This window comes from Saimiri boliviensis, chromosome 13, assembly GCF_048565385.1.
Source record: "Saimiri boliviensis isolate mSaiBol1 chromosome 13, mSaiBol1.pri, whole genome shotgun sequence".
In the NCBI taxonomy this organism is placed as follows: Eukaryota; Metazoa; Chordata; class Mammalia; order Primates; family Cebidae; genus Saimiri; species Saimiri boliviensis.
In genome coordinates, this window is record NC_133461.1 from 97,688,863 (window position 1) to 97,698,752 (window position 9,890).

A 9,890-nucleotide genomic window follows, 5' to 3' on the forward strand; every position below is an offset into this window, starting at 1 on the left:
ACCTTATAAACATAATGAGAACTAAATATGCAAAAGTACTTTAAAATTAAAACTCTGTACTAGTAGTAATTAACATTTTGTTCTTTGGATACCTTTGAGAATCTGAAAAATATATGATTGCTCATACATTCATAGCATGTATAAATATACTCAAACTTTAATTTCATTTATAATTGGGAGCAGCATGGGGACAGGAGGTAGAAGAGAAGGGAACAATCTCTTGAAGCCCCTGTGCCTGCAGGTGAAAAACTTCTGCTCCAGATAAGAGTAAGATGAAGTCCGTTCATTCAACAAATTGTTGAGCTCCAACTTTGCCGGGAATGGCATGACATAGCAGTGAACAAGACAAAGATTCTTCCCTTAAGGAGTGAGGGGAAATAAGCCAAAACCAAGTGCTACAGACAAATTAACACAGGGTAGTGAGGCGGAGAATGGGCAGACAGGCATAGCAGTCGTCAGGAAAGGGCTCTAACCAGATGACATTTAAGTTGAGCTTTGTGACTCTGGGAGAAGAATGTTCTAAGCCAAAGGGCCAGCCAAGGCAAGAATGCTGAGACAGAAATAAGTTTGGTCTATTTGAGGACAGTATGTGTAAACAGCAGAAACAAGGCCAGTCTGTCTGGACTGCAGCGGATGTGGGGGATGAAGTTTGGTCTGAGCTCAAAGTTGACAGGAGTCAGACCACTTCGGGAAAGAAGACATTTGAGAGTTGTTTTTGTTTGTTTGTTGTTTGTTTTAGAGATGGGGTCATAGGTCACTGCAGCATCAAACTCCTGGACTCAAGAGATCCTCCTACCTCAGCCAACCTGGCTAATTTAATTTTTTTGTAGAGACAGCACCTCACTGCATTGCCTAGTCTGGTCTCCAACTCCTTGGCTCAAGTAATCCTGCTGCCTCAGCCTTCCAAAGTGCTGGGATTACAGGCGTGAGCCATTGTCCTTGGCCTACATGAGGGTTTTAACCAGAGGTACGACAAATCAGTTTTATGCTTTAAGGTTAGAAAGATCTGCTGTAAGCCGGGAGCGGTGGCTCAAGCCTGTAATCTCAGCACTTTGGGAGGCCGAGGTGGGTGGATCACGAGGTCGAGAGATCGAGACCATCCTGGTCAACATGGTGAAACCCCATCTCTACTAAAAATACAAAAAATTAGCTGGGCATGGTGGCACGTGCCTGTAATCCCAGCTACTCAGGAGGCTGAGGCAGGAGAATTGCCTGAACCCAGGAGGCGGAGGTTGCGGTGAGCCGAGATCGCGCCATTGCACTCCAGCCTGGGTAACAAGAGCGAAACTCCATCTCAAAAAAATAAAAAAGAAAGATCTGCTGTACAGGAAAACAGACGGTAGGGGGAGGAATTTGACAGGATACAGCGTGTGGAAAGCCTCCGTGATTCTAAATTTTTGGCCCAAGCAACTTGAATGCCAGTACTCTTTACCTTGGTACCTTATCTGTGGAACGATCAACTGTGTTATCTAGTGATTGGCACCATTTTCTCCTGTTCCGTAATGATCCAAAGAACAATAATCACAGGCAGGAAGTGACAGCAGCTTTGGGGCTTTCAATTCTTTTTTTTTTCCCTTTCTTTCTTTCTTTTTTGACACAGGATCTTGCCCTGTCGCCCAGGCTGGAGTGCAGTGGTGCCACCTCGGCTCATTGCAGCCTCCACCTCCAGGGTTCAAGATATGCTCCTGTCTCAGCCTCCTGAGTAGCTGGGATTACAAGCCTGTGCCACCACACCTAGCTAATTTTTGTATTTTTAGTAGAAACAGCGTTTCACCATGTTGGCCAGGCTGGTCTCTAACTCCTGGCCTCAAGTGATACACCCATCTCGGCCTCCCAAAGTGCTGGGATTACAGGCATGAGCTACTGCACCTGGTCTGGGACTCCCAATTCTTATCACAGTTTTCTTTTCTTTTCTTTTCTTTTCTTTTTTTTTTTTGAGACAGAGTCTTGCTCTGTCGCCCAGGCTGGAGTGCAATGGCCTGGTCTCACCTTACTGCAACCTCTGCCTCCCGAGTTCAAGCTATTCTCCTGCCTCAGCCTCCCGAGTAGCTGGGATTACAGGTGCCCGCCACCATGCACAGTTATTTTTTGTATTTTTAGTAGAGACGGGTTTTCACCACGTTGGCCAGGCTGGTCTTGAACTCCTGACCTCATGATCCATCCACCTCGACCTCCCAAAGTCCTGGGATTACAGACATGAGCCACTATCTTATCACAGTTTTCATAAGGGATTCTGCTGGGAAGACCAAAGGGATGAAGTGCTATTAAGGGGTTTGCCTACACAATGCCTGTAAAAAGAAGTCGGGGAAAAAAGATGAGTTTGCACACTACCCAAACAATGGCCTGAATATCAACCTGTAAATCTACACTTACCAGTTAGCAGAACTTCCATCATTTTTTTTACATGTATCCAAAGAAACTTAATTGATATCAGGCCATTATTGGTAGGATGTTGATTTGGGCCATGTTTTGCTAATTACAAAAAAATTATATATTTTATCTGGACTTGGTAATTTTTTTAGATCACAAGACTGTGGGAGGGAGGGGTCATTCCAAAGTAATATAACCAAAACTAAATGCACTCATAGAAAGATATGAGGCTGGGCGCAGTGGCTCGTGCCTGTAATCCCAGCACTTTGGGAGCCCGAGGCTGGCAGATCACCTGAGGTCAGGAGGTTGAGACCAGCCTGGCCAACATGCCGAAACCCTGTCTCTACTAAAAATACAAAAATTAGCTGGGCATGGTGGCAGGCGCCTGTAATCCTGGCTACTTGGGAGGCTGGGGCGGGAGAATCACTTGGCCCTAGAAGGCAGAGGTTGCAGTGAGCCAAGATCGCGCCACTGCACTACAGCCTGGGCAACAGTGTGAGATTCTGTCTCAAAAAAAAAGAAAGATATGAATATAGCGGCCGGGCGCGGTGGCTCAAGCCTGTAATCCCAGCACTTTGGGAGGCTGAGGCGGGTGGATCACGAGGTCAAGAGATCGAGACCATCCTGGTCAACATGGTGAAACCCCGTCTCTACTAAAAATACAAAAAATTAGCTGGGCGTGGTGGCGCATGTCTGTAATCCCAGCTACTCAGGAGCCTGAGGCAGGAGAATTGCCTGAACCCAGGAGGCGGAGGTTGCGGTGAGCCGAGATTGCGCCATTGCACTCTAGCCTGGGTAACGAGAGCAAAACTCCGTCTCAAAAAAAAAAAAAAAAAAAAAGAATATAGTATATGATAAAATATAAATATGATATAGTCTGTGTTATAATTTATGTACTGCTTTTAATATAAAATTGCAGATTATACATTATAAAATACCTTTTGTTCTGTGTAGCTATTTTGTAATGCTCATTTTGCTCTAGTTTTTAAAATATTCTACAGTTCTCTTACCTGCATTTATCACAGAAGTGTAACATTTAATGGCTTCTTATAAATAGGAACTGAAGCCAGGTTACTTTCACACAACAGTGGAAACAAGAATTCCCTATGCTTTTGTTAAATTAAAAGTGTTCATAATTATGTCTCAGAGGAGCTGGTCATTAATTAAGGTTTAGGAAGTACTTAGGGAGTTTCATAAGGAAATACACCAAAGCTCACAAACCCTGTAAGAAGGAAACCCAGATTTATGGCTGGGCTCAGTGGCTCATGCCTGTAATCCCAGCACTTTGGGAGGCCGAGGCGGGTGGATCATTAAGTCAGGAGATCAAAACCAGCCTGGTCAACATGGTGAAAATTAGCTGGGCGTGGTGGTTCGCACGTGTAGTCCCAGCTACTCGGGAGGCTGAGGCAGGAGAATGGCTTGAACCCAGGAGCTGGAGGTTGCAGTGAGCCGAGATCACACCACTGCACTCCAGCCTGGGCAACAGAGCAAGACTCTGTCTGAGGGGTGGCGGCGGGGTGCGGGGGGGAGAAGGAAACCCAGCTTTGAAGAAATTTGTAGAAATGATACTTAAACATGAATCTTGGTTATTTCAAGTATTTGTATCTTCTTATCAATGCAGAAAGTTTAAAAAAAAAAAAAAAGTTGAGGGATACAAAATTCACCAAGTGGACATCTGGCCACGTGGATAGGTCTACCAGCTGAATGAAATTGGGCTTTCTAGTGATTGCTGGGAATCGTTGATGTCTAAAAACACCACCGCACAAGCAATAAACTTAAATCTTACCTGTTATGGAAAACAATTGTTTGGGAAGGGAGCTCAATTTGAGTTTTCTTCTTTTTAAATTTTCATGGAGTGGCTCCAGATGTTGTGTTTGTTTTCCTTTAATCAGAGAAGATATTGAGAAAGCAAATGAATGTTTAACTCTATTGTAAATAGGCCTTTAAAAGAAAAGAGCAGCCGGCACAGTGGCTCATGCCTCAAATCCCAACACTTTGTGAGGCTGAGGTGGGAGGATCACTTTAGTCCAGGAATTCCAGACCAGCATGGTCTGGAACCAGCAACATAGGAAGACTCCCATCGCTACAAAAAGAAAGAAGAAATAGCTGGACACGGTGGTGGCATGCCTGTGGTCTCAGCTACTCGGCAGGCTGAGGTTGCAGGACCACTTGAGCGCAGGGAGATGGAGGCTCCAGTGAGCTATGATCATGCCACTGCACTCCAGCCTGGGCGACAGAGCAAGACCCTATCTCAGTAAGTAAACAAATAAATAGGTGAAGATAAAGTGCTCCCTCCCTTCCTTCTCTCTTTTCCTCCCTCCTTTCCTTTTTTTCTTCCTTTCTTTTTTTTAAACAGGGTCTTGCTCTGTTACCCAGGCTGTTGTGCAGTGGTGTGAGCATGGTTCGCTTCAGCCTCAACTCCCTGGGTCCAAGTGATCCTCCTACCTCTGACTCCTGAATAGCTGAGACCACAGGTGTTCACCACCTTGCCCAGCTAATTTATTTATTTATTTATTTTTTTGAGACAGAGTCTTGCTCTTGTCACCCAGGCTGGAGTTCAATGGCATGATCCTGACTCACTGCAACCTCCACCTCCCAGGTTCAAGCGATTCTCCTGCCTCAGCCTCCCTAGTAGCTGGGATTACAGGCATGTGCCACAACACCCATCTATTTTTTTTTTTTTTTGGTAGAGACAGGGTTTTACCATTTTGGCCAGGCTGGTCTCAAACTCCTGACCTCAGGTGATCCGCCCACTTCGGCCTCCCAAAGTTCTGTGATTACTGGCATGAGCCAGCATGCCTGGCCATGCGGCTAATTTTTTAAAAATTTTTTGGTAAAGATGGGGTCTCCCTACGTCATTGCCTGGGCTGATCTGGAACTCCTGGGCTCAAGTGATCTTTCTGCCTCAGCCTCCCAAAGTGCTGGGATTACAGTCATGAGCCACTGAGCCTGGGTTTATTTTCACCTATTTACATACCAATAATTTTTCACCATAGAAAATTGGAAAGATAAAGAAAAAAAATTTTTATTGTACCACCAAGTGATGGCTACTGTTCACATTTTTCTCCTTGATAGATTATGCTCAGAGAGGGTATGAATTATGTCAGTTGGGGTTCGTTTCCATATCCCTAACACAGTGCCTGGCACATAGTCCACACACATAATTCATACTTTTTGAATAAATATATTAATATTTTCTTTGAGTCTTTTATTTTTAAAGAAATAGAGTCTTGCTATGTTCCCAGGCTAGAGTGTAGTGGCTATTCACAGGCATGAAAATAGTGTAATATGGCCTCAAACTCCTGGGCTCAGTAGATCCTCCTGCCTCAGTCTCCCAAGTAGCTGGGACTACCACTATAGTAGTGAGTACCATTATGCCTGTCTTAAGGCTTTTATGCTTTTTTTTTTTTTTTCTTTTTGAGACAGGGTCTCACTCTGTCACCAAGGCTGGAGTGCAGTCATGTAATTTCAACTCACTGCAGCCTCAACCTCAGGGACTGCCTACCTCAGCCTCCCACATGATCCGCCCACCTCAGCCTTCCAAGTAGCTGGGACCACAGGTGTCCAACACCATGCCCAGATAATTTTTAATCTTGGCTCACTGCAAAGTCCACCTCCCAGGTTGAAGCCATTCTCCTGCCTCAGCCTCCCGAGTAGCTAGAATTACAGGCGCACACCACCACACCCAGCTAATTTTTGTATTTTTAGTAGAGACAGGGTTTCACCATGTTGTCCAGGATGGTCTTGATCTCCTGACCTCGTGATCTGCCACCTTGGCCTTCCAAAGTCCTAGGATTAGAGGTGTGACCGACTGCGTCCGGTCTTGTATTTATTTTAATAGAGATGGGTTTTCACCATGTAGCCCAGGTTGGTCTCTACCTCCTAAGCTCAAGGGATCATCCTGCCTTGGCTTCCAAAGTGCTGGGATTACAGGTGTGAGCCACTGTGCCTGGCCATGTTTTTGTTTCGTTTTGCTCTGTCACTCAGGCTGGAGTGCAATGGTGAAACCTTGGCTCACTGCAACCTCTGCCTTCTGGGTTCAAGTGATTCTCCTGTCTAAGCTTCCCGAGTAACTGATCCAGCCATGTTTCTTAATAAAAATGGGGACAATACTATATATGGTTATCTTTTAGCTTTTTCACTTTTCAGTATCTCCTGAGGCTTTTCTCATGTCATCAAATATTTTTCTAATATAAAATATGGTATTTCTCAACTGTTCCAATCATACATCATGCAACCATTTTTCCTATCCAGATGAAATCATACAGCAGACACCATTTTGTGGCTTGCTTCTTTTGTTCAATGTAATGTATTTTAGAGATTCATTCATATTATTGCCTGTATCAGTAATTATTTCTCTTTTATTAGCTGAATAGTATTCCACTCTGTGGATTATTATTGCTGTTGGGTAAAATATGTAAGAGTAGAATTTCTGGGTCATACAGTAGATTATATTTAACTTGATGAGAAAAGTCCAAACTGTTTTCCAAAATAATTGTACCATTTTACTCTCCCACCAACAATGTGTGAGAGATCGAGTTGCTCCCGACCTCATCAACACTTGGTACTGGCAGTCTTTAATTTTAGCTCTTCTGGTAGGCTGGTGAAGAGGTAACTTAATATGACTTACTTTGCATTTCCCTAAAGACGAATGTTGAGAATCTTTTCATTGGCCATATATATCTTTTTATTATTGATGCCATCATATCCATTTCCAGAGAAGTTGTGCTAGTTTACAATTCTACCAACAGTGTTACCTTTGAAAAATGTTTTCTGGGCCAGGCACAGTGGCTCATTCCTGTAATCCCAGCACTTTGGGAGCCTGAGGCGGGAGGATCGTTTAAGGTTAGTAGTTCAAGACCAGCCTGGCCAACATGGTGAAACCCTGTCTCTACTAAAAATAGAAAAATTAGCTGGGTATGGTGGCATGCGCCTGCAGTCCCAGCTACTCGGGAGGCTGAGGTGGGAAAATCACTTGAACCTGGGAGGCAGAGGTTGCAGTGAGCCAAGATGGCGCCACTAAACTCCAGCCTGGGGAGCAAAGCGAAACTTTGTCTTAAAAAAAAAAAAAAAAAGTTGCCGGGCGCGGTGGCTCAAGGCTGTAATCCCAGCACTTTGGGAGGCCAAGGCGGGTGGATCACAAGGTCAAGAGATCGAGACCATCCCAGTCAACATGGTGAAACTCCGTCTCTACTAAAAATACAAAAAATTAGCTGGGCATGGTGGCGCGTGCCTGTAATCCCAGCTACTCAGGAGGCTGAGGCAGGAGAACTGCTTGAACCCAGGAGGCGGAGGTTGCGGTGAGCCGAGATCGCGCCATTGTACTCCAATCTGCGTAACAAGAGTGAAACTCCGTCTAAAAAAAAATAATATATATATATATATATCCCAGTCAGTTGTGGTGACTCAAGCCTGTAATCCCAGCACTTTGGGAGGCCAAGGCGGGTGGATCACGAGGTCAAGAGATCGAGACCATCCTAGTCAACATGGTGAAACCCCGTCTCTACTAAGAATACAAAAAATTAGCTGGGCACGGTGGCTCGTGCCTGTAATCCCAGCTACTCAGGAGGCTGAGACAGAAGAATTGCCTGAACCCAGGAGGCGGAGGTTGCCGTGAGCCGAGATTGCGCCATTGCACTCCAGCCTGGGTAACAAGAGCGAAACTCCGTCTCAAAAAAAAAAAAAAAAAAGTTTTCCAATTTGTTATGTGAAAAATAGCATCTTGTTTTAATTTACATTTTATTACTTTATTTGCATTTTTTATTACTAATGAAGTTGAACATTTTAAAATTTTTAGTGCCTTATATTTTATACGTGATGAATTGCTTCTGGTTGGCCTTTGCCCTTTCTTGTATTGTAAAGCTATTTTATTTAACAGGGAAAGTTCTTTACTAACCTGACCTATGAGATGCAAATATTTTCCTGGTTTTATGCCTTTTAATTTTGTTTATCTTTTTCATATAGTGAAATTTTTTTGATTTTTTTGTAGGGATTTGGTCTTGCAATGTTGCCAGCCTGGGCAACATTGCAAGTCTCTACAAAAAATCAAAAAAATTAGCTGGGTGTGGTGGTGTGCTCCTGTAGTCTCAGCTACTCAGGAGGCTAAGGTGTAAGGATTGCTTGAGCCTGGGAGGTTGAGGTTGCAGTGAGCCGTAATCATGCTGTACTCCATGCTTGTTTCACCCCCTGCCCCCAAAAAACCCCATAGATTCTGGAGTCAGTGTGGACAATGGATTAAGAGATCAAGACCAAAGACTCAGGGACCAGTTAAGAGACTGATGGAGCGTAGGGCTAGCCCCCATTCACTCCCAGCCTTTATGCCTTGAGAATAGCTGATTCTATTATCGAATCAGCTGAGATGGATTCCCATAGAGAGCAAAACACGTTCCCGGTGTCTGCCTCAAACAACCCAAAGCCTTTTGAAACCTCTACTAGGATGTGAAAGCAAGGCAAGCTGATGGGTGAAGGTTTCTGGTGAAGTCAGCTTATACAGAGCAAAGCCTTTCCAACCTGGTTTCCTCCCAGAGAAATCCATGGATTGAACTCCCTCTTCCAAAACACAGAGATAGAAAGTGAGGGGAACTGTTAGAAGTAGTGCTGGACACAAGAGGTCCAGCTATCGGGAGACTGAGGCAGGGAGAAATGCTTGAACCCAAGAGGCAGAGGTTGCAGTGAACCTAGATTGTGCCACTGCACTCCAGCCAGGGCAGCCTGGGTGACACAGCGAGACTCAGTCTCAATTAAAGAAAAAAAGAAAACATTGCAAACCAATGCAAAGGAATGGATTATTCAGTAATAGTAATGGAAAAATTAATTGACTACCGTATTTAGATGTCAAGTTGGGGTCATCTCATAACATCCAAATAAAGTGAACCTTGTGTAATGTGTTCCTGTAGTTCAATCTGTTCTCACAGAAAGCTCTGGAGCCTGAGTTGTACCACAAAATTATTCTCTCCTTGAGGCAGTTAGTCTGACCTGAAGGCAATGATAGCCGTTGCTCCTAGGACTGAGGGAGGGACAGTCATAACTCCTTAGGGAAGGGGGCTCCCATTCAACCTAAGACCATTCTCTGGAGAAGGGGCAGCAATGAACCGTCAGCCACCAGGCCTCAAGAAACAGGCAGAGTACAGTAGCTTATGCCTATAATCCCAGTACTTTGGGAGGCTGAGGCAGGAGGGTAACTTGAGCCCAGCAGTTCAAGCCTTCTGTGAGCTATGATGGCACCACTTCACTGCAGCCTGGGCAACAGAGCAAGACCTCTTCTGTCTCTTCAAAGAAAAAAAAAAAAGCAGCAGCAACCAGAAGATGGTTATCCCTCATGGTGAAGGGGATCTGGGCAGGGCACTCCAGCCAGGCCTATTAATATTCTCATCCCCATGTTACAAAAGAGGAAACCAAGGCCTGGGGAAGTGAAGGAACTTAACCATCCATGCCCACAGCTGGAAGTGATGGTATCAAGCATCAGGGCTCCAAGTCCAAGCCTGGCCATTATAGCCTTGGTGACCTGCACTTACACCTCT